The sequence below is a fragment of the Equus asinus genome, chromosome 5 (assembly GCF_041296235.1).
Source record: "Equus asinus isolate D_3611 breed Donkey chromosome 5, EquAss-T2T_v2, whole genome shotgun sequence".
Lineage (NCBI taxonomy): Eukaryota > Metazoa > Chordata > Mammalia > Perissodactyla > Equidae > Equus > Equus asinus.
Window position 1 is genome coordinate 99,049,888 of NC_091794.1, and position 22,866 is coordinate 99,072,753.

The 22,866-nt window shown below is 53.6% G+C and overlaps 1 protein-coding gene across 2 annotated transcripts in view; it reads right to left on the reverse strand.

The window, feature by feature from the left end:
- Positions 1 to 21,256, reverse strand: part of VWA5B1 (von Willebrand factor A domain containing 5B1) — a 62,101-nt gene extending 40,845 nt beyond the window's left edge. Inside the window, exon 1 of one of the 2 annotated variants that reach the window (XM_070510855.1) lies at positions 21,126 to 21,256. The gene's annotated coding sequence lies outside the window, so the exon portion shown is untranslated. Of the gene's footprint in view, positions 1 to 20,491; positions 20,983 to 21,125 lie in introns of those variants that run through there. The other variant, XM_070510854.1, reaches the window with a different exon arrangement.
- Positions 21,257 to 22,866: the final 1,610 nt, after the last annotated feature.

A 22,866-nucleotide genomic window follows, 5' to 3' on the forward strand; every position in this document is an offset into this window, starting at 1 on the left:
GGGGATTGGAATAGCTCACCAACACTCTCCTCTGACTCCATGAATCTACCCCTTCCAGTCAGCACTCCAATTGTGAGGGGTGTGGGGGTACCCCAGAGAAATACGGGCGTATTTCCTTTCACTGCCTTTCGCTTTATGGCACTTCCCAGGGACTGCGTTTTCTACAAGTTGAAGGTTTGCGGCAACCTCACGTCGAGCGAGTCTATCGGGGCCATTTTCCCAACAGCATTTGCTCACTTCGTGTCTCTGTGTCACATTTTGGTAATTCTCGCAGTATGTCAAACTTTTTCATTATTATTCTCTTTGTTATGGTGATGTGTGATCAGTGATCTTTGTTGTTACTCTTGTAGTTGCTTTGGGGCACCGCGAACCACGCCCATATAAGATGGTGAACTTAATCAATAAATGCTGTGTGCGCTCTGACTGCTCCACTGACCAGCCATTCTCATCTCTCCTCCTCCCTCGGGCCTCCCTGTGTCCTGAGACACGACAATATTGAAATCAGGCCAATTAATAACCTACAAGGGCCTCTGTGTTCAAGTGAAAGGAAGAGTCACACGTGTCTCACTTTAAATCAAAAGCTAGAAATGATTAAGCTCAGTGAGGAGGGCGTGTCGGAAGCTGAGATAGCCTCAAAGCCAGGCCTCTGATGCCAAACAGTCAGCCAAGTTGTGAAGGCAAGGAAAAGTTCTTGAAGGAATTAAAAGTGCTACTCCAGTGAACACACAAATGACGAGAAAGTGAAACAGCCTTGTTGCTGCGGCGCAGAAAGTTTGAGTGGGCTGGATGGAAGATCCAACCAGCCACGACGTTCTCTTAAACCAAAAGCCTGATCCAGAGCAAGGCCCGAGCTCTCTCCAATTCTGTGAAGGGTGAGAGCTGAGGAAGCTGCAGAAGCAAAGGCTGAAGCCAGCAGACGTTGGTTCATGCGTTTTAAGGAAAGAAGTGTCTCCATTACATAAAAGTGCAGGGAAAGCAGGAAGTGCTGATGGAGAAGCTGCAGCGAGTTCTCCAGAAGATCTAGCTATGACCATTAATGAAGGGGCTACAGTGAACAACAGGTTTTCAATGTAGACGAAACAGCTTTATACTGAAAGAAGATGCCATCTAGAACTTTCATAGCTAGAGGGGAGAGGTCAACGCCTGGCTTCAAAGCTTCAAAGGACAGGCTGACTCTCTCGTTAGGGGCTTATGCAGCTGGTGACTTTAAGTTGAAGCCGGTGCTCATTTACCATTCAGAAAATTCTAGAGCCCTTAAGAATGATGCTAAATCTATTCTACCTGTGTTCTATAAATGGAACAACAAAGCCCAGATGACAGCACATCTCTTTACAGCATGGTTTCCTGAATATTTTAAGCCCACTGTTGAGACCTACTGCTCTGATAAAAAGATCCCTTTCAAAATATGACTGTTAATTGACAATGACCCGGTCACCCGGGAGCTCTGACGGAGATGCACAACGAGATTAGTGTTTTCATGCCGGCTAACACAACATCCATTCTGCAGCCCATGGAGCAGGGAGTAATTTTGACTTTCATGGATTATTTAAGAAACACATTTCATAAGGCTATAGCTGCCATACAGAGCGATTCCTCTGATGGATCTGGGCAAAGTAAAGCGATCAAAACATCAACATTAGCAGGAGTTTGGAAGAGGTTGATTCCAACCTTCATGGGTGACTTTGAGGGGTTCAAGACTTCTGAGGAGGAAGTCCCTGCAGATGTGGGGGAAACAGCAAGAGAACTAGAATTAGAGGTGGAGCCTGAAGACGGGGCTGAACTGCTGCGACCTCATGGTAAAACTTTAATGGATGAGGAGTTGCTTCTCCCGGATGAGCAAAGTGGCTTCTTGAGAGGGAGCCTACTCCTGGTGAGGATGCCGTGAAGACTGTTGAAATGACAACAAAGGATTCAGAATAGTGTATAAACTTAGCGGATAAAGCAGAGGCAGAGTTGGAAAGGATTGATTCCAACTTTGAAAGAAGTTCTTCTGTGGGTAAAATGCCGTCAAACGGCGTCACATGCTACTGAGACATTGTTCGTGAAAGGAAGAGTCAGTCGATGTGGCAAACTTCAACTTGTCTTATTTTAAGAAATTGCCGCAGCCGCCCCGTCCTTCAGCAAACACCACCCTGATCAGTCAGCAGCTGTCAACATCGAGGCAAGAACCTCCACCAGCAAAAGATTACGACTTGCTGAAGGCTCAGATGACGGTTAGCGTTTTTTGGCAATAAAGCATTTTTTAATTAAGGTATGTACATTGTTTTTTAAAGATATAATGCTATTGCACACTTAGACTACAGTATAGTGTAAACATAACTTTTATATGCACTGGGAAACCAAAAAATTCGTGTGACTTGCTTTATTGCGATATTCACTTTATTGCGGTGGCCTGGAACCAAACCCACAGTATCTCTGAGGTACGCCTGTACCAAAGGGAGGAGAGCCACCATCCCTCCAAGTGTGCAGGCCAAAAGCCTGAGAGGCATTCCTGGCAGCTCTTTTTCCCCACTCCCAACACCCAATCCATCACCACAGCTTGTGATTTATCTCTGGAAAAGCCCTGGCATCCATCCATGTCTTTCCTTCTCTGCCACCAGCATCCTTGTCCAAACCACCAGCATCTCTACCTGGACCACAGCTCCTCATTGGCCTTTTGAATCTACACTCCTCCCTCACTGGAACCCATTCTCTATTCAGTGGCAGATGAACATAGCAACCCAGAAGTTGGACAGGTCTCCACCCCCTACCAGCGGTTTCCCGTTGTTCGTAGGATAGAGAGCAAAGCCCTTAAGATGGCCTAGGGCCCTGTGTGGCCTGGCCCTGCTGGCCTCTCCAGCTCATCCCTCCCCATGTTCCCAAACATGCTGTGGATCTCCCAGCTTCCATTGCATTCCTCAGCATGTCATGTGCTCTCCCACCTTTATACTTGCCACCTGGAATGCTCACTACAACACACTTTCAAACTCACAACTCCTGCTGGTCCTTCCGTGTCAACTCAGGGTCGCCCTTGCAGGGAAGCGAGACCACCTGCGTCCAGCGTCCTTCATCTGCCTCGCACAGAACCGAGTTTCTCTCCCTCAGAATACTCCTGTCAGTTTGTAGGGATACGTTTTGTCTCTGTGAGATTATTCTGTTGTTGTCTGTCATCCCCTTTAGAGTGTATGCTCCTGGAGGGCACGGGGCCATGTCTATTTTGCTTGCCCTTGTAGCGTCAACACTGATTAAATGAATGAAAGAATGGATGGCTATCATCACTCCAACATGAAGACTCATAGCGCTTCTCAGGGCAACGTATCCATTATCTGTGAGGCTCCTGAGATCCTTCCAGGTAATCGTTGTCCTTGAGGGGTTGGGTAGGGATGGGAAGCGAAGTGAAACAAAGAATGTGGAATACAAATCTGAGGTCAGATTCTCTCGGGGTTTTCCTTCTGTGGTGTATGAGCCAGGCTAGGCTGCCACGGGCTGGTAGCCTGTTGCCGTGTATTTGCAAGGCTGTTCAATGAGTGCCGATTACTCCGCCTTTTCTCAAAGAAGGGAACTCTTTCCCTCTAGGTTCTCCTGGTGTTCCCTCCTGGATCCTCAGATGCTTCTGCCCTCTCTGCCAGGCCAGCAGCGTCTTTTTAATTATGTTCTCCCTGGTGGCTCCAGCCCAGATGGCTCTCGGCCCTGGCTTATCTGTGCCAGGCTGATTGACAGCAGGTGGCAGATAAGGAGCCAGGAGGGAGCTGTTGCATCCCCAGCCGCCTTCTCTCAGGAGCTCTCTGTCCTGGAGGCCCGAGCAAAGGCTGGCGACTCTCGGGGGCAGAACAAGATGGTGGAGTTCATTTCCTGATCCACGTCTCCTGCCACCCACGCTCCCTCCCTCCTCCTTTTCCTGGTTTGCTCTTGGCCAGAATGCTAATTGGGGAACGCAGCTTCAGGGAACCAGCACCCAGATGTGTGGCAAACTTGGACTTAAGCTCCAGTCCATCTTGGGGTGGAGTTTTGCCAAGGGCATCTTATCTAATCCAGTCTCCCCACACTGCCCTGGTTCCTACCCCAGCCTTCCTAGAGAGGCCCCTCGCCCAGGGAGTGGGGCTTGGGTGAGCAATATTGGTAACATGGGGCAGACTCACTCAGAACTGACCCTTTAACAATCAGCTCTCTTGGGAAGAATAAACTTGAAATTCTCTGGGGCCTAATTTAATGCATATCTTCATCAATTCACCCAGCACTGATAAGCACCACCTGTATTCCAGGCCCTGAATTAGCCACTGGAGATCCAAAGATAAGATGCAGCTCTGTCCTAAAAGAGCTTACACTCTAGCGGCAGAGGAGGTTGGGGAGTGGGGGAAGATGGTAACTGCAGCTGGAATTTATTGAATATCGAAATTGTGCCAGGCATATATATTATCTCACTTAATCCCGCAACCACCTTATAAGGTGCACTGTTGCTTTGCAGTTGACAACATTGAGGCCTCAAGAGAGATGTGTTTGGTTTTGCACATGAGTTTGGGGTGCCTGAAGAACAGGGGTACAATGGATGCTTGTGTATGACTTTCTCCTGGGAGGAGCCCAGGGCCATCCCTGTGAGAGACGGGGACCAGAGAAAACCATGTTGAGCGTCCTCCCTCCAACCATCCCAACCTGGGTGGTGAGTGGGCCCCAGGCCACGGGAAACACCCGGGGGACACAGGGAAGAAGCTACCAGCATTGTCTCGGGGACAGTGTGAGAGGCGGGCTTGGCTTCAGGAACAGTGTCAGGGTGATGGTTTTAGTGTGTCAGGGTCAACACAGAAAACTTAGAGCAGCCACTGGGAGAAGTGGGGGGCAGGAGAGAGGATTCTTAAGAAGGGGCGCCCTGAGTTACAAACTGGGTCCCATTTAATGCTCTTTAAAAGGCACAAAGAAAACTTTGAATTCTGTGGGCTGTTGGCCTGAGTTTCTTTGAATGACATGTTGAGCTGAACCTCAGCCCTGAGAATTCTATGCTGGTTACAGGAGGCGTCGGTGCGACTGAAATAGCAAGACTGTTTCTGTTTTCTTTCTTTTTGTTTTTTGAGGAAGATTAGCCCTGAGCTAACATCTGCCACCAATCTTCCTCTTTTTACTGAGGAAGACTGGCCCTGAGCTAGCATCTGTGCCCATCTTCCTCCACTTTTTAATATGTGGGGTGCCTGCAGCAGCATGGCTTGCCAAGCAGTGTGTAGGTCCGCACCCAGGATCTGAACCGGCGACCCCCGGCCACTGAAGTGGAACATGTGAACTTAATTGCTGAGCCACCGGGCTGGGCCCTCAAGATTTCCTTGATGGTCTAGAACTTGTAAGCCCTGAAGGATCGCAACCTTTGGGCAAGCCTCTTTGGAGCCAGACAAGCCTGGATTTGAATCCCGGTGGATAACTTACTTTCTCACTCACTCTGAGTGAGTCATTTTATTCTCTGACTGCTGGTTCCCTCGTCTACAAAACTGGGTGAGCGGAGGGGCCACTACCTCCCACCACCAGCACTGTGAAGATGAAATTGAATAATCTACAAAAAGCACCCAGCACAGCGCCTGGCACATAACCAGTACTCAGTAAATATTTATAAAGGAAATGAATGAATGAATGAATGAATGTCAGCAGCTTCCCAAGGACACTCACCCTTCGTGATGGCCTAGGTGCTGGGGAGACAGTGGGGAACAAGGCAAGTATGAGACGTAAACTAATGGAAGAAACAGACCTTAAATAAAGCTGCAAGCCAACCGATTCCAAATCTGAGCCCCTCTTGTCCCCTCCCCTGCTACCACCCTCTTGTTCCCCTACAGTCTATTCCCAATGAAACAGACAGAGTGACACTTTGAAGACACGGATCCAGTCACATGACTCTCCGGTACAACCCCCTGACGGTTCGCCACGTCCCTCAAGGCCCCCTGATCTGGCCTCACGCCCGTTTCCCTTCTGAACTCCCCGTTTTTGACTTCATGCTGGCCCTTCTCCTGCCTTAGATCTTTTGCACTGGCTGTTCCCACTTCTGGGAATGCTTTTCCCTTAGATAGCTGTGTGGCTCGTTCCCTCACTCCTTCAAGTCTTTGCTCAAATGGCAAATTCTCAGGAAGGCCCAGCCTTGACACCGTATTTAAGCTTGCAACCCATGCTTCCATCGTACTTCCAATCCCTCATCCTGCCATTTTTATTCTTCCCACAGCACGTGTCACTAACATACTGTATATAAAATATGCATTAGGTTTGGTCCCGATCATCTGCTTCCCCTCCACATGGGTGAGGATTCGGGGCCTGTTTTTCTCGCTGACATTCCCCGAGGACTTTAAATAGTGCTTGGTAGGTGATGAATAAATATTCGTTGAATGACTGAACCAATCAATACGTAATCATAATGCAAAGCTGGCTGTTTCTGGGTTTCCCATGCATCCAGCTGAAGGAGAAAAGTCCCTAGCTACCAGGCCCAGGGCAGCTCTTCAGAGCTGTTGACACTAAACCCATCACACTCTCGTCCCAGTGTCTATCAGTCAGAGTCAGCATCCCAAATACATCCTCCTTGGCAGTACGTGGGTCCCACCCATCTTTTAACAGACTATCAGGCCCTAAGGGACACTCTGTTATTCTGCGACCCTGAGCCAGCCCCTGGCCATCTCCTGCCTCTCCCGTCACCCCCCACTGTGTCCCTGCAGCCACCGCTCCACAGCCAGAGGGCTCCCGGTATTCCGTGCCTCTCTGGAGATTCTCTCTGTGTCCTTGCTGGAGAACCTGCTTCCCCCTCAGTCCTCTCCAGGAGGGGGTGCTTATTCCTTGTCGCCCCTTAGAGTTGGGAGGTGGAGTGGGTGCCGTCACTTAGTCCCAACAGCTGCTCCAAGACCATTGCTCTTCTACCTTTCTATGAAACCCATTCTCCGTGGGTGGGGGGACTGACGCTCTTTGGCTTACCATCTCCCAGGTCCTGGTCCCACCCTCCTTTTAGCAAACTCTTGGCACCTGGCTCCTGGCTCCCTCTGCTCCCCAAGCCCGGCCATCACCTGGGTGACTGGAGCATCCATGGGAACAGTGCCTCCCACTCCCTGACCCCGCATCTCAGTAACCTTCGCTTCCCCTCCAGCTCAGCCTCCCATTTCCACTCTCACACCTTGAACTGGAGACCGTCCGTGACCGCTCCATCTCCAAAACCGCTCACCCAGGCATGTGGGTCACAGGTAAAATCCCAAACTCTCAGCACGTCTTATCCCTCCTGCCTTGCTTGTTTTCTCCTCGGCACTTATCACCATCTGACATGTGTATATTCTTACTTATCTTGTATCCCCCAAATCTCTGGAGTGAAGTCCCCAACGAGGGCAGGGATTTTGTTTTAGTTTGTCCACTTCTATATCCACTTCCCAAGAATAATGCCAGGGCATAGTTGGTGCTCAATAAATATTTGTCGAAGGGATGAAGCATCATCCCAAATGCTTTCTATATACAACTTGGCAAATGCCCTCAGAGGTGGGAGCTCTTAGTATTCCTGTTTTATGGTAGAAAACACCAAAGCTCAGAGAGGTGAGGTAGCTTGTCTGAGGCCACACAGCCAATAGGTTATGAGGCTGAGAACTGAACCCAAGCAGCACCACAGAGCCCCTGTGCTTAACCATCAGGCTACACTGCCTCCTGCGTTAAGCTTCTCCCTGAGCCTTGACACCTGCACCCAAGCGCTCTCTTGAAATCCGCTCTCCTCTCCATCCCCATTGCTGCTGCTTCATTGCTCTCTCCTGGACGTCTCTACCAACTCTGACCTAATCCTTCACCCTCCTAGTGGTTTACCTTCCACTCCATCACCTCGTGTGTGTGTGTGCATTCGCACACACACACGCACACACAAACAAGAGCCTCCCTTTTCCCTGAGTTTAATGGCTCCCCACTGCTTTTGTCCGACAGGGCAGGGTGAACTCCTAGCATGGCATTCAAGGCTCTTCCCTGTCGGGTCCCCATCTCTGTCCAGGGTCACCTCCTGCCATGTGTTGCTTGTTCCTTTTGCTCCACACACACTAACCTTCTCATGCCCGGAACAAATCAGGTTCTTCCCCACCCTGGAGTCTGTTCCTATAATGATGGTTGCCTTCTTCTCTGCTGTTCAAAGTCCTGTTCGCCATTCAAGGCCCAGTTCCACTGTTGCCTCCTCCGTGAAGCCTTCCCTGACATCTCAGCCCATCAGACATGCCCTCCTCAAACCTTCCACAGCCTTTGGGCACTTGCCTGTCACCTCTCACATCGGGAAGCGCTGTGACTGCCCCTCCGTAATGCATGTCAACCCCGCAGGGCTGCGAGTGCTGTAAGAACAGGGTGCGTACCTCCTTCTCCGCCTGTGTCCCAGCTTCCTGCGCAGGGCTCGGGTCAGACGAGGAGCTCTAAATGGGGGTGCCTACCAGGTTGCAGTGCTTTACAGTCATTGCTAATGCTCACACCCACCCTCACTTTACAAGTGGGGAAAATGAGGCAAGGCGGAGAGGTCTGGAACCCAGAATTACACAGCTGGTGAGCGGTCAGGCTGGATGGGATGGGAAGCCTGTCCCTTCCCTTCCCCGGCTGCTTCCAGTCCATGCTGAGCAAGGAGAGAGTGATGAGGAAGGGACGGAGGGAGGGAGGGCAGGAGGGAGGACCAGGAGCCTGGTGAACTGGGGCTGTGGGCCTCAGGGACCCTGAGCTTCCCTGGGCTCTGCAGCCTCTCAAGCTGTGGCTGTGATCCTGGTCACGCCGTGAGCTCAGCCAGCCCCTGCCCACCCCCCAGGCTCCAGAAGATGCCTCTGGGGAGGCCTGTGTCCTGGAACAGCCTGGGGTGCAGTGTTCTAGGCTGAGAACAGAGACTGGGCCAAGAGGTACCCGCAGCGTGTGACTTGATTTATACGCAACGCAGGAAGGATGCGCAGCAAAGGGAGCAGGGAGGAGAGTGCTGGGGCCCTGCTTCGTGCGCAGTCATCATGACGGGGTGGAGAGCGCCTGCATCAGGGGTCCTGGCGTCCCAGAGAGGGGCGTCACCCCCCTTGCCAGGGGACGTTTGCTCTTCAGAAAGAGATCGGGAAGGGGCAAACTTGCTTGGCGGGCAGCGGCTAGGTCCCAGTGTCTAGAGTACTGTCTGGGTTAGAGTCCTGACACCACTTCCTGGTGGCTCTGGGCCAGCTCCTTGGCTGGGCTCTGCCACTTATATATCGTGTGACCTTGAGCAAGTTACTTAACCTCTTTGTGTCTTAGCTTCTGCATCTGTAAAATGGGAGCATGACGGTGCCCACCCCTCAGAAACCGGGCGGATGAAGGAGAGAACGCCCGTCAAGCAAGTGGGTGGGAAGCAGGTGAGTCCTGAAGGGGCTGGGGGCTTCTCTTCTCTGCCTTCTTCCATAGGCCCTCCCAGCAAGGCCCACTTCTTGGGCTGGGTGACCCCGGCACAGGCCTCCGAGCTGACAGAGTTGGAGGATCCTTGGGTTTCTCACAAAGTACCCATCATCCCAGTACCCACTCTGATTCTGCCCTTCGAGCTGAAATCCGCCCGACCCCTTTTACCCCCAGTTCATTACTGTCCCAGGGACGTCATGGCAGACCTCCTCCCTCCATCTGGAAAGCCATTCTCGAGGCCGCTCGTCGTCACAGATCCCCCCACACCCCACGGTGTCCACAGAATCAGGGCCCCTGGCTGAGTGGGCTCTGCCAGGCCTGGGCGAGATGCAGACTGTGAGCCCCCCAAGCAATTCCGGCCTTGACCTCCTGACTGCTTACCTCGGGCCGAGGGTTCTCATCCTTTTCCTGTTGCTGACCCCTCTAGAAAGTCCATGCGTTCATGCCCCAATTTCACACCCTCCGAGGACTGCTGCACTCAACCAGCACCAACACTCCCACCAAAGTGGGGGCAGAGTCGACAGCTTCTCTGGATCCAGTCTGATTGTTCTAGGCTTCTAGAACCCGGGGCTTCTCACATTCTGGTCTCCTTCCTCTGAACCTCCCACCTTGGGCCCATATCTAGCTGGTGTGGGTAACAAACCCCTGCTTCTGATCCTCCCACCCGATCCCCTTTACTCCATGCTCCAGCCAGTCAAGGCCACTTGCTCTTCCTCTAAACAAGCCTGGCCTTTCTGTGTCTCTTCTGAAGCTGCTGGCTCTACCAGGAACGCAGCCCCCGCCCCTCCCTCTCCCCCAGAGGAGATCTTACCCATCCTACGAGGCCCAGCTCAAATGCCACCACCTCCATGAAGCCTCCTCGGGGTCCTGTGCTGGAGAGGACTGCCGCCACCAGCACAGGTCAGCTATCCCACTCTCCACGTGTCATGTGTCCGTGCAACAAGTGGACATGGAACATCTGCTGTGCACCAGACACTGTGTGGGGCCTAGGCCACAGAGGTCACCAAGACGGACAAAGAGCCTGCTCCCCACCCAGCCCAGCTGGGAGGCTGTCAGTTCCTAGAATTCAGGCAAGAAGTCTGTCTGTCCTCCGGGTTGGGCCTAGAGTCAGTGCTCAGCAATGAATTGAATGGATGAACGGATGTGCTTCATTTGTTGAATGAGTGAGTGAATGGATGAATGAATAGGATGGAATGTGTCGGGGATGGGAATAGGCGTTGGCTATGGGTTCATTTAAAGAATCTGATAGTGGGAGGAATCTGTCTATTGCAGCCCGAAGCCTGTAGGATTCCATCCCAGAGACAGTGATCATCTCCTTTTTGGGGGGAAAACTGGGGAAATAATCAGGACAGAAGACACCCAGGCCTCTCAGCTTAGTGTGCCTGTACTGCCGAGAGAGCTGGAGGCTGGCCAGTCCGGACGTCCAGGACAGTCAGCCCCGCAGGTGGCGGAGGCCCAAGCCACCCAGGGCTTCTGAGGCTTCCGGCTAAGAGGCTGCGTCTGGACCTGCTGAAGGAGGGAGGGAGAGGCACGACCAGATCTGGAAGCTCCAGGTAAAGGAGGGCTGCCTGCCAGGCTTCTGAAGAGTCTGCACGGAACATTAAGGAGGGATGGCTTAAATACTCGTACACGGTGCTGGCGGCAGGCGGACTCCACCTGTCCCCTGGGGAACCAGTGAGGGTCCAGTGGGAGAGTCTCTGCCCACCGAGGGTCACTCAGAAATGAGCCCCCACATCGCTGGGAAAATTGGACTCCATTTACACAAGTTCAGTTCCCACCCACCTTTCCAGGGGTGCATTTGCAAGGGGAGCTCCCCCGGGGGGGCTGCCAGCATCACTGCAGCCCCATGAAAGGCACTAAATGGATGCTCTTTGAGCCTTGTCCATCTCTCCAGCTCCCTGTCGGCTGATGAGCTCACGGGATGAAGGCGCGGAGGGCGGGCTGTTTTAGAATCCCCCTGCTGCCATTTCCCTTCTAGGACTCCTCTCTTTCCTTGGGGGCTCCTAGCAAATTGAAGAGAGATCCTTGCACCGTGCCCTCCGCAAACACCTCTAAGGAAGCTCATTCCTGCTCCTGGCACCTGCCTTTCCTCCTCCGTACCCAGCACTTTCTCAGTGGCAACTCGTGTGAAACTCAGTTTCTCCCTCTGTATAACGGGCATGTAAAATGGTAGTTTATTTCCCAGCGTTCTCTTGAGGATTACTGCATATAAAGTGCTTACCCCAGGGTGTTGTCCTCAAAAAAGGGTAGCGATCGCTTTTATATCCTTTTCTCCTTGGGATTTCCTCTGGTCTTCTCTCACCAATTGGACTGCATCTGGGCACCTGTGTTTTGTCATTTCCCCATGGAGGCCACCCGCAGCCCCTCGACCCATTATCTAGCCACCCCACGGACTCCCTTTCCCAGGGCACCCGGCCTGGGCGTCGGGTAAAGAATGTAGCCATTGCCTCGGCTCCCCTATGAGGTCCCAGTTGGTTTGTGCCAAGATGCGAGGCTGTTCCCCGACTCATGCTGTCCCCTCAGATGGCACAGAGACGCCATGTGGGCTGAGGGCACTGGACAAGGAGACGAGGCCCCGAGGTCCGAGTGCCAGTTGTGCACCCACTCCATGTGGGCCCCAGACTGGGACCCTGCTCTCACATACTGCTGTGCTCATCTCTCGGGCCTGGCACACGACACAACTGGCGGGATGTAAAGACTGGTGGGCTGCTGGCTTAGTGTCTGTCTTTGCCCCGGGGGTGGGGACCAAAGCTGTCCTGTCCCTTGGTGTGTCCCCGGCATGAAGAACAGCGGCTGAAACAGCTCTTAAAGAACAGCAAGAGCGAACACAAACTGAGCAGTTCCTGTCTACGGGGCATCTTCCACCTGCTCGTCACGCTTTAGCTCAGGTGACCCCCAGCATGACCCTGTGACGCAGGCGTGACTATTGTCCCCATTTTGCAGATGAGGAAACTGAGGCCCAGAGTGGTTCCATCCTTTGCCCCGGGAGATACCCTTGTGAGCGCTGGAGCTGGGATTCGGACTCTGGCTTTGGAGATGGATCTCTTAACCACAGGCCTTCTCATCCCCTCAGTACTAGATTGCAGAAGGAACAAATGAATGACCTGGAGAGGGTCACCTCCCAACCCTACCTGGGTCTTGGTGCCTTTACCTAACGACATGAAGAGGTGGGCCTGGAGAATTAATGTCATACCCTCCCCCAAATGGATAGCCCAGGGTCCACTCCAGAAGGAATCAAATGCCCTCAGTAGTTCTATGGGAACTGAAGATGGGCATCGGTTCCCCACTTTAAGGTTCCCTTTTTAAGGGGCCCCCATGTCTGACTATTTAGTCTACTACTCAGAGGTGGCACTCAGTGTTTCTAGAATCCCCGTAAAGACCCTATGGAGCAGATCATTTTCACTCTACAGCGGAGGAAACCAAGGCCCAGAGAGGTTAAGTAAATCTCAAGGTCACACAGTGAGTTGGTGGGAGAGTCAGAATTTGAACCCAAGCGGTCTGCCTCCAGAACCTGGGCTGTTAACAGTGTCCCTCTGCTGCCTGCTGGCCAGGTCCAGGTGCCAAGGCCCAGTCAGTGCACCTGGCAGCTGCTTGCTCTTATTCAGAGGCTGCGATCCCTCGGCGTGGATGGGGACAAAACCCCCAGGCTCCACACCCTACTGGCTCCTGCCCTTCTGATGCTCCTTCTGGGAGGAGGGGGGGCGCTGGGAGCAGGGAGCGGGGCAGCGTCTGTCCCCAGGCTTTGCGCAGAGACGATGGATAAACAGCATTGCTCTCCTCCCACAGAGTCGGCACATTGGAGGCAACTCCCACCTGGAAAGCATCTCAAATGGAACAGAGGGGACACACAGAGAGGCCTCACGATGGATCTCATGGGACAACTTACTGCAGGAGAACCTCGGGAGAGGCTGGCTGTGTCCCTCTTCTTGGAAAGACTCCAGTGGGGCAAAGACAGCTGAAGATTCCCAGGGAATGAGCCAGATGAAGAAGCTGGGTCTGGGGTACAGAGCTCCCTACTGCCCCCTAGCTTTAAGGAACAGGGTTCAGAAGTCCCTGACACTTATGGCAAACTGTTACTAAGTGGGAAACTGGCTAAGCTATTGACATGGATTCTCACACTGATTCCTCATGACCCCATAAGTGATTTTTTTTTTTAACAGATGATCTGGGTGAACATAAGAGAGGTTAAGAAACTTGCCCAAGGTCACAACGCTAATAAATGGCATCTTTGGGACTCGAACCCTGGCAGTCTCATTTCGGTGCCCCTGCATTTGCACTACGCCATTGCGAAATCCACAGTATCAGCACCCCATGTCCGAAGAAGTGAGAGGAAAGCCTTGTCTCTGAGAGTCCAAGGGACACAGTGGGGTTGTCAGCAACGGAGACCAAACCGACCAGGGCCGAGTGAGCAGAGGGGAGGCCGGCTGAGGCTGGCCAGCCAGCCTGAGGGTCAAGGGCTCACGCTCTGGAGTCCATACCATTGGGTTTGAAGCCAGACTCCGACTCATACTCGGTGACATGGGCTAGTTCCCTCACCTCTCTGAGCCTCAGCTTTTTGCTCTGTACAAAGGGCACAGGAGCGGGCCTGCCTCCTGGCGTTGTTGAGAGGAAACGAACCAGCGCGTGCACAGTGCTGAGCAGGGTGCCTGGCACGGAGAAGGGCTCCTCAGAGCTGCACAGGCATGTGCGACTCAGCTAAGGTAGCCAGGGGCCAAGCTCAAGCTGCGTGAACAAACACCGCTGACTTAAAGGTGAGCGGGCAGCTGTGGCCACCGTCGGGGGAGATGGCGTGAGGGGGGAAGCTGGTCACGGCCAGACCTTCCAACAGGCTCTGGACGAATCTCTTAGAAAGGGAATCTTAGAAAAGGCTTCAAGGTTCAAAGAATTGAAATGATGGAGTTAAAGGTAGTGAGGGGGCTTCTAGTCCTTGACCGATTTACCCTCTCAAATCCACCACCTGGCCGTAAATGTGACGAGCATCCACGCCTTAGATGAAGCGAGTTATAATCAAAGCACTTTCACATCCGTGAGTTAATCGGAGCTCAATGAGGAGGGGCAAAGAAAAAAAAAAGCGATTACTATCCCCATTTTAAGGATCAGGGGACTGCAGTAACACGAGAGAATGGGAGCTCCGTGACAGAGCTTTCTGCACGCTGCGGACTGAATGTTCGTGTCCTCCCCTCTGGGTTCCACATTGAAGCCCCCATCCCCAACGGGATGGTATCTGGAAGTGGGGCCTTTGCGAGGTGACTGGATTCAGATGAAGCCACGAGGGTGGGGCCCCCATGATGGGATTCTATAGGAAGAAGAAGAAGCCAGAGCTCTCTCTTTCTCTACCATGAGGACACAGCAAGAAGGTGCCCAGTCACCTGTAAACCAGGATGAAGGTCTCCCCCCGAAGAACCTCACCTTGCTGGGACCTGATCTCAGACTTCCAGCCTCCAGAGCTGCGAGAAGCAAATTGCTGTCTAAGCCATCCAGCCTACGGTATTTTTGTTAGAGCAGCCCGAGCTGACCAAGACACTATTGAAACTAACTTGCTGCTTCACCAAGCTGGGCTTGAGGGTGGTGGATGCTGAGGTATTCAGATATGCTGATCAGAGCTGAGTGCTAATGGCCAGGGTTGAGGGCTAAGATGTTCAAAGGGATCCAACCCAAGACGACCCTTCTTCTTCCCCCATTTCCTATAAGTATTCTCATAAAGACTACTGTGCCCCTCTTGAAGAAGCCTGAGTGTGATCTTAATGCTGTCGGGCAGATCTTTCTGACTCTGCCCATCTGGGCACGTGGCAGGCTGTACTTCCCTGCCCCCTTGAAGGTGTGGCTGTACGTCTTGCTTTGGCCAATGAACTGAGTGGAGGTGAAGTGGGTCACTTCTAGGCGAAAGCTTTAAAAGCCCATGTGTGATTGGCCACGTCTTGTTCCCTGCCACGGTGATCGTGGAGACACGTGTCCACGAGGAGCCTCTGGTAACCTGAACCTGGGAGTGGCTATGTTGTGTGACAACATGTGTGACCTGCTTTGGACATGTGACATGAGCAAGAATTAAAATGTTGCTGCTACAGCATAACTGAACCTAACTTGGTGAGTAGAACCACGAATGTTTGGGTCTCTGAGCAAAGACGATGGTCCTAGGGACAGAAGCCACAACATTGGGAAGGGAGTAAGAGGTCGGGGAAGGAAAAATTGGCCAGGGGGTTCGCTAGAATCTAAGCTCCGTGAAGGCAGAGATTTTCGTGTATTTTATCCACAATTGTATGTCCTGTGCCTAGAGGGGTGCCTGGCAATCAGTAGGTGCTCATAAAAGTTGAATAAATGAATGAATGAGGCAGGCAATGCAGAAGCAAGAGGCTTGAAAATCAAAAGTGCATAGTTCTGGAAGGGGCCCCATAGTCATTCCCTCACTCACTCATTCATTCATAAACTCTACAAATACTGAACACTGACCACATAAGGTCTCCATATTCCTCCAATAATTGGACCAGAAAAAGGCCACTCCAAGCAAACCCACTTATGACAGGGACCAAGAGCCAGCCCTGTTGGCCTAGTGGTTAAAGTTAGGTGCTCTCATGGCTTTCGGCGGCCTGGATTTGCTTCCTGGTTGAGGAACCACACTGCTCGTCTGTCAGTTGCCATGCTGTGGTGGTGACTCACATAGAAGATCTGAAAGGACTTACGTCTAGGATTACAACCATGCTGGAGCTTTGGGGAGGGGAAAAAAAAAGAGGAAGATTGGCAACAGATATTAGCTCAGGGCAAATCTTTCCTGGCAAAAAAACCCCCAAAAAGAATGCTTGCTCCCTATTCATGAGATTGTTCAATCTCTCCCTATAAAAAAAAAAAAACAGACTAGGACCAAAATTTCACAGGAAACGGTGAGTGAAAAAGTTTCCAACTGGGATTTTATTTTGAAAAGCGAAACTAAAAATATGAAAATAGACTCTTATATTGGACCAAAATAAGAGTGTAATTACACCAGGTGCTAAAACTTTCAATGAACAAAGAGCAAATCAAGTATTTATTGGGTTAAGGGGGATAATTTTTTTGAACAAAATTAGATGCTAGCGTGGTATGACATTTTTTCATTTCATATTTCACTGACAGGAGAATGATGAAAGTTTCCTGTCATGACTCATTGCTGCCAATTTTCTCTTCTTCTGTTGTGAACTAGCCGCCCTCTGCCAGGTTCGAATTTGTCTAGGACTTTGTGTGGCATTAGAAGAGTCCTCCAGTGTCCCCTTTCATTGGCTTCGTTAAATCCTGCAACTCTCACAGGATTTCAGTTGCACCGTGCCATCCTTTGGCATGGGATGGTCAGTTGCTGATCACACCCAACAACCAAAGAGAACCTGATGGACATAGATGTTAAGTGACGGGCAGGGGTTGATGCTGATGTTGAGCAAGGAGAGACGTTCAGCAGGGACTTTTTAAGTGGTCAGTTCATTGACATTCTTCCATTACGGTGACTTTTTTTTTAATCTACAACCTCACATCTATGGGGGTCTCAAATAACAATTACGCAGACCCCTGCATGGGATCTGAACAAGGAACGGGGGATACATAGCAAACCAGCTGGACCCATGCCCTGCCTTCCAGCCGCTCTCGCCCGTGGCCCCGTTCTAGGCTGTGTGGGGGCAGCCACTGCAGCTGCCTGCCTGACCCTGTGTCCTTCACTGTCTCTGGAGTGGCACCTATGGGAGGAACCACTTAGCAGTGTCCTGGGCCCAGCAGCTGGATCCCCAGTGCGGTAACAGGAAGGGGGAGAAGAGCTTTGCACGGAGGTCACTTGGCCCCCTTCCCTGAGGAACATTCACCGTGCGTCATTTAGCAAAGTTTTCCAGCTGGAGACTGGGATCCCTCCAGATCCCAGTGAGGATCCAGGAGGGGAAATGTCAATGCCTTGGGTTAGTCAATCTGTCTTCCTGGGGTCTCAGTCTCATCACAGAGCTTCTCTGCTCCAGGACTGTCAGTAGCTTTACCAGAAGCCCAGCTCCTTCCTGCCCAATCCAGCCTCCCCGATGATCCCCTCCGCCATCCGCCTCTGCAGCCTGATCCCAGGTCACTCCTCCCCTCTCATCCTATGTTCCTGACAAACCAGCGTATTTGCTCCTCCCCAGACCCCCGTGAGCCCCAGCTCCACACCCTGGCTATGCTCTCCCCCAACGCAGAGCACCATTGTCCCATCTACGTGTTTCTGAACCTCCTCATCCCCTGGGTCCTTTCCAGTCCCACCTCCCTGGAGCCTTTCCTGACCCCTTTATCTGGGTGTGATTTCTCCTTCCTCAGAGCCCCCCAGGATACAGCCTCGCTCAGCCGTACCCTGCTGTAATAATCCCATCCATGGAGCGGCCCAGCATCTCTTCTGGCACAAAGGCCCTTCTCATTTCAGTTTTTCTCGGGGCATCCAGGACGAGCACAGACTCAGGAACTGCTGGATGAACCTGCCAACATCTCTCACTTCATTTCTGGTGAAATGGCTCTGCCATTTGCTATGTGACCTTAACCCTAGCTCTTGGAGCTCTCTAAGACTCAGTTTCACCATCTGTAAAATGGGGATTAAATAAAATGCTACGGGCCAGCTACCTGGTAAGGGGAGTCACAAGGCGGGGAAGACACCAGGTCCTGGTCCCCTCCGTCCTGCTGCCCCTCCTCTGTTTCTTTTGGAGGCTCATTCCCTAGGGCCAGGACTAAAGTGAGGGGAGTGACTGGTCAGTGGAGTCAAAGATTCCTCAAGGTCCAACCTCAGGCCTTCTCCTCTGCCCTCTGCTCTCTCCCGGAGTGGTTGACCCCACCCTGCTCCGACGTGCGAGCAGACAACTCACAAATGTCTCCCTTCGCCTGGCCCTCGCCTCCTGCCTCAGGCTCACAGAGGCCCCCTTGGCATTCTCCTCTTGGCTAGCTTGCAGAGACCTCAAATCCAAGAGCTCTTCTCATGGCTGCTATTTTACGTAATCTTGGGTTAAAGTCAATCTCCCCACTTGAGCCTGCAAGCTCCTTGAGGACAGGCACCGAATGCCCAGCACAGAGCCTGGCATATGGTGGGCACCCAGTGACCAAATGGTTTTCATTCCTTTCTGTCTTTCTACCCTAGGTTGTCTGTTCATTCACACTGACTTATTTGATCCCCATCGACCAAGACCTTCTGCCCCTCCCCACCCTGTGTTCACACCTCTGGCCACATATGAAACTTCCCTGGTCCTCTTCGTCCATCCGTATATCCACATCCCTCCATTGCTTCCTCCAAGTCCCCACCCTAACATCACCTCCTCCAGGAAGCCTTCTGAGCCCCACACTGAACACCCCTGATTCCAATTGCTCTCCCAGAGTGTTTCATGGACCAGCCATGCTGCTGGGCAAATGGCCAGGGAAAGGCTCTGGCCGGGTTTTCCTGAGGGATCAGCCAGTGGGCACATTCTCTTAAAGGAGATTAATGGGCTGAAAGGATCTGTGCACTCCTGGTGATCTGGAGCCGTACTTTGTCCACTGATCTCAATGGGCTGTCCCCAATGCCCCCAGGGAAGTCTGTTGACTTCTCGTTTATGGTGACCCTCTGCTTGGCATGGCCCAAGCCCCCTTCCCAGTATGGCTGGACTTGGAACACCTGTGAGACCACCAGAAACCTAAGTCAGCTCGGCCACTGGTCACCCAGGTCGTGTGGCTGGAGGGAATTGGCCAGGAGGGACTAAGAGAGACCCTCTCACCTGGCAGAGAGGACAACTTGAACCTGAGCAGAAGCCCAAGGCCGGGGTTCTGGAGGAGCAGCTGACCTGGAGCTCTTGGGTGCCTCTTCCACCGTCTCTGTCCCCCCAGGGCTGTCCCTTTTCCCTGTGGAGCCAGCCTCCCCTAGAACCACAATCAGCGTCTTATGTCTGGTAGGGAAAGGCCCGCCAGCCAGCGCAGGCGCCCACTCAGAGCCGAGCACAGTGTGGAAGACCAAGAGGGACCGAAACGCCGCTCCGCCCACTGGGCCAGGACAACTTTCCTGACAGCCCATCTCACCAGGCAGCAAACAAAGGGCCAATGGCTGGAGTCCCGTCTAAGAGCTTCGTCTGGCCTGGATTTGCGGCTGGTCTTCCACAGACCCCAAGGTGCCTAAGGCTGGGGAGGATGCTCAGAGCCCCAGCCACTCCCAGCCCAGGAGCCTTGGCGTGTCTCATGTTCGAAAAGCAGTGGGGTCTGCAGGGCCCCCATCAGGGTGCAGTGCTCACCTCACCCTGGGCCCTGGATCATAACGTGGGCGGGGCTGGATTGGAACAAGCCGAAACGCTGTCCCTGGGAAGGGATGCTAACCAAGGCTGGACGACGAGGGTACAGCATGCGGCTACCACGTCAGGCCTTGGGGCTCCTGCCCAGCAATCTCTGGGTCAAGTTCAACCCACAATCGTCTACACATGTGCACGCAAACACACACATCCCCCCCCCAACTTCTAAATCCCTGTACACCAGCAGACACAGGGCATCCCACACACGTACCCCTAAACAATGAAGCACACTTACACACGCACCACAGCCCCCCTTACCAACTCAGGTAGCTCACGCCATACCCCACCCTCCAGGAACGCACCCCTACGCTCACACGCCCTATACACTTCTCAAGCACACATCCCCACACACGCCACACACGCCTGCTCAGTGTTGGCAGCCCCCAACCCAGTTACCCAAGGGACCCTCCAAGCCCTCTGCCCTCCACCCTACGCAGGAGGCCTGGATTTCATCCAGTGCCCTTTGAGCCTCTGCCCCGTTCCTGTGACCTGACTGGGTACAGACAGGTGAACCCAGGGAACAGGCTTCTGTGCCGGCAGAGAAGAGGAAGAGCGCCCTGCCTCCTCTCAAGTCTTCTTCAAAAAAAGAAGGAAAGAAAGGGGAGCAGGAACAGAGACAGGAAGGTGCCTGTTGCTCTTGGAGGGGAGGGGAGGAGGGGACGGTGCTGGCCCCTGCCCTCCAAGCTCCCATCTGCTGCCGGAGGGAGCCTCCGTGGGGAGGGAACTGTTGGGGCTGCTGGAGATGTTATGACGGGACTTCCAGCGGGGGTTTGACGTGTTAGCAGACGCCACTGCTGCATGCGGGTGCCAAGTCCCCTGGTTCCCCCCACCCCCACTGCGCCTGCCCACCTCCCACCCTCCCAAGGACCCCTTCTCCCTCCTGCAGCCCCCCTTACCTCTCAGGTTCTGGGGGACACGGGGCTCTGAGAAGGGCACGCACTTGGCTGGCGGCTTTGGGGACAGTCACACGGCACGCACCCAGAGGGCAGTGGGCATGAGCCTGGCAGCCAGGGATGGGCAGCCTGCAGAGCTCCTGACTGCCCCGGGGCCTGGGAGGACAGACAAGAGAAGATAGGGGACCGGGAGATGGTGGAAACAGGTGGCAGGATGGCGGTGGGGAGATCCAGAGAGAGGGAGGAGGGAGGCAGAGACAGAGAGAAGGGAGAGACAGAGAGACAGGGGGAGGGAGACACAGAGAGTCACACACAGAAAAAAGACAGAGAGAGAGAGAGAGAGAGGGCTCCAGAAAAAGGGAGAGAGGAAGGAGGAGAGAGAGAGAGAGAGATGCGAGAGATGCGAGCAGCAACATGTGGTTGTGGTCTCTCTCACTTCTAACGCTGGAGCATCCTGATCCCCGTCCAACTAGTGCAAGCACACACCCTGCTGCACAGACACACTCACTCACACACCCACTGACACACGGAGACACACAAGTCACCGCAGATGCGCCCTCACCATCCCTCACACGCACACCCCCAGGACGGCTCAGCGGCCTGCCCCTCATCCTCACACCCGCGGACCAGCCCTTACCTTGCCCCAGGAGCAACACGTGTCTGGGCAAACGCCCGCTCTGTCCACAGCCCCAGTGGCCGTCTCCCGGCTCCCAGAGCTGCTGGAGGGGGCGCCCAGAGCTGGGCTCCAGTGCCCGAGCCCAGCGCCCGCTGCCCTGGCAGCCGGCTGGCTGGATGCCCACATTGCGATGGCTGTTTGGGTGGCCTGCAGGAAGCAGAGCCATTTGTTTTGTCAGAGTGTAACCATGACAATCACCCCATGCGCACACCGCGGTGCTGCTCCCCCCTCACCCCTTCCCTCCCCCCTCCTCCGGAGCACAGGAGAAAGCAGGAGGCCACTTAGCAGCCTCTGCTAATTCCTGTGGGGCTGATGGAAAGGGCCTGGCCAGTGACAACAGGCCTGCTAGCAGCCCCCACCCGGGGGACCGGGCTGCCTCCAGGGGGTTCAGCACGGTGCAGGGCCTGCCCGGGCCCTGGGGCCCCTCTGCCTGGGACCAGAGCCGAGCTGGCCTCCTCTAAATCTCCTTGTCCCTCATCAAGTCCATCAAGTCCGTTTTAGTCCCGCCCCCGCCCCCACGGCCACGAAGCAGCTGAGCAGACAGCTCTGGTCCTCACGGGGACGTGGGCAGGTTATCTGCTAAGACCCTTGGCCATGCCTGTCAAGCCTTAGCGTCCGAGCCATCACCCCCTGCCCCTGGTCGTGCCAAATCCACCAGGGAAATTTCTAGGCTTTTAGGTGCAGCTCTGGGAGGCATCAGACTGGAGGTCGGGCTTCTGGGTACAAAGCTGGACAGCCCAGAGAGCCAGAGGCTTGCCACGATCAAGGAGAGTGGATCTGGAAGCCCAGAGGGCTGCCAGGTAGGACTGCGATAACCCACTTTGGAGTCTAGAGTTCACGGGTCCCCGGTGGAGGCGGCCGATGCCTCAGGTGGGCGGGAAAGGACTATACACACCCACATCTCATCTAGTCCTAATGAAAACCCCAAGAAGAGGAGCTTTAGCCCAACTTTATGGAGAAACTACGGGTCAGAGAGGTGGAGTGACTTGCCCAAGCCCACATGGCTGGGAGGGGACAGAGCAGGGATTCAAACTCATACCTGTCAGATCCCAATGCCCGGGGCCTTTCCATTATACCTCGTCGGCCTTTTCTAGCTGTCACTGTGTGCTAGGCGCTGCATGCAAAGCCTGGAAGAGGTGCGTACTCACTCGTTATGCTCCAAACGCAGGGAGGTGGATGCTATGCTCAGAGCTCAGAGAATGAGCTCAGAGAGGTGAAGTAACTTGCCCAAGACCACACAGCAAATGCAAGAGCTGAAATTTGAGTCCAGCTGTGTCTGACTCCATCTTTCCACCCTGTCTCCTTTACCACACATCAGGTGTTTCCTGCAAGTAGGGGACTGGGGCTTGAGGGACATGGCCACTTAGAATTCCAAGCCTCCTCTCGAGATACCCAAAGCCCAATTCTCAGCCCTCATGAAGTTGAGGATCTCTGTCCCCGAGTAAGCTGCCGCCCCTTCAGTTTCTGCGTCCACTGGTTATCCTTTCTACTCAGCCATCAAGCCTGGAGTTGGCATTTCAGGACCAAAGTTCTCTGGAAGTCCAGGTAGCCTGGTGGAGTGCTCCAGGCCTTGAAGAAGAAATGAGAGGTGGCAGGTGGATCTGAAACGTGAGCTGGGTGGGGAGGCGAGGCTGCCACCTTCGAGGTGCTTTCCTGAGCTGCCTCTGCTTGACGCCTTCGAGATTCCCTTACCCATTGTACT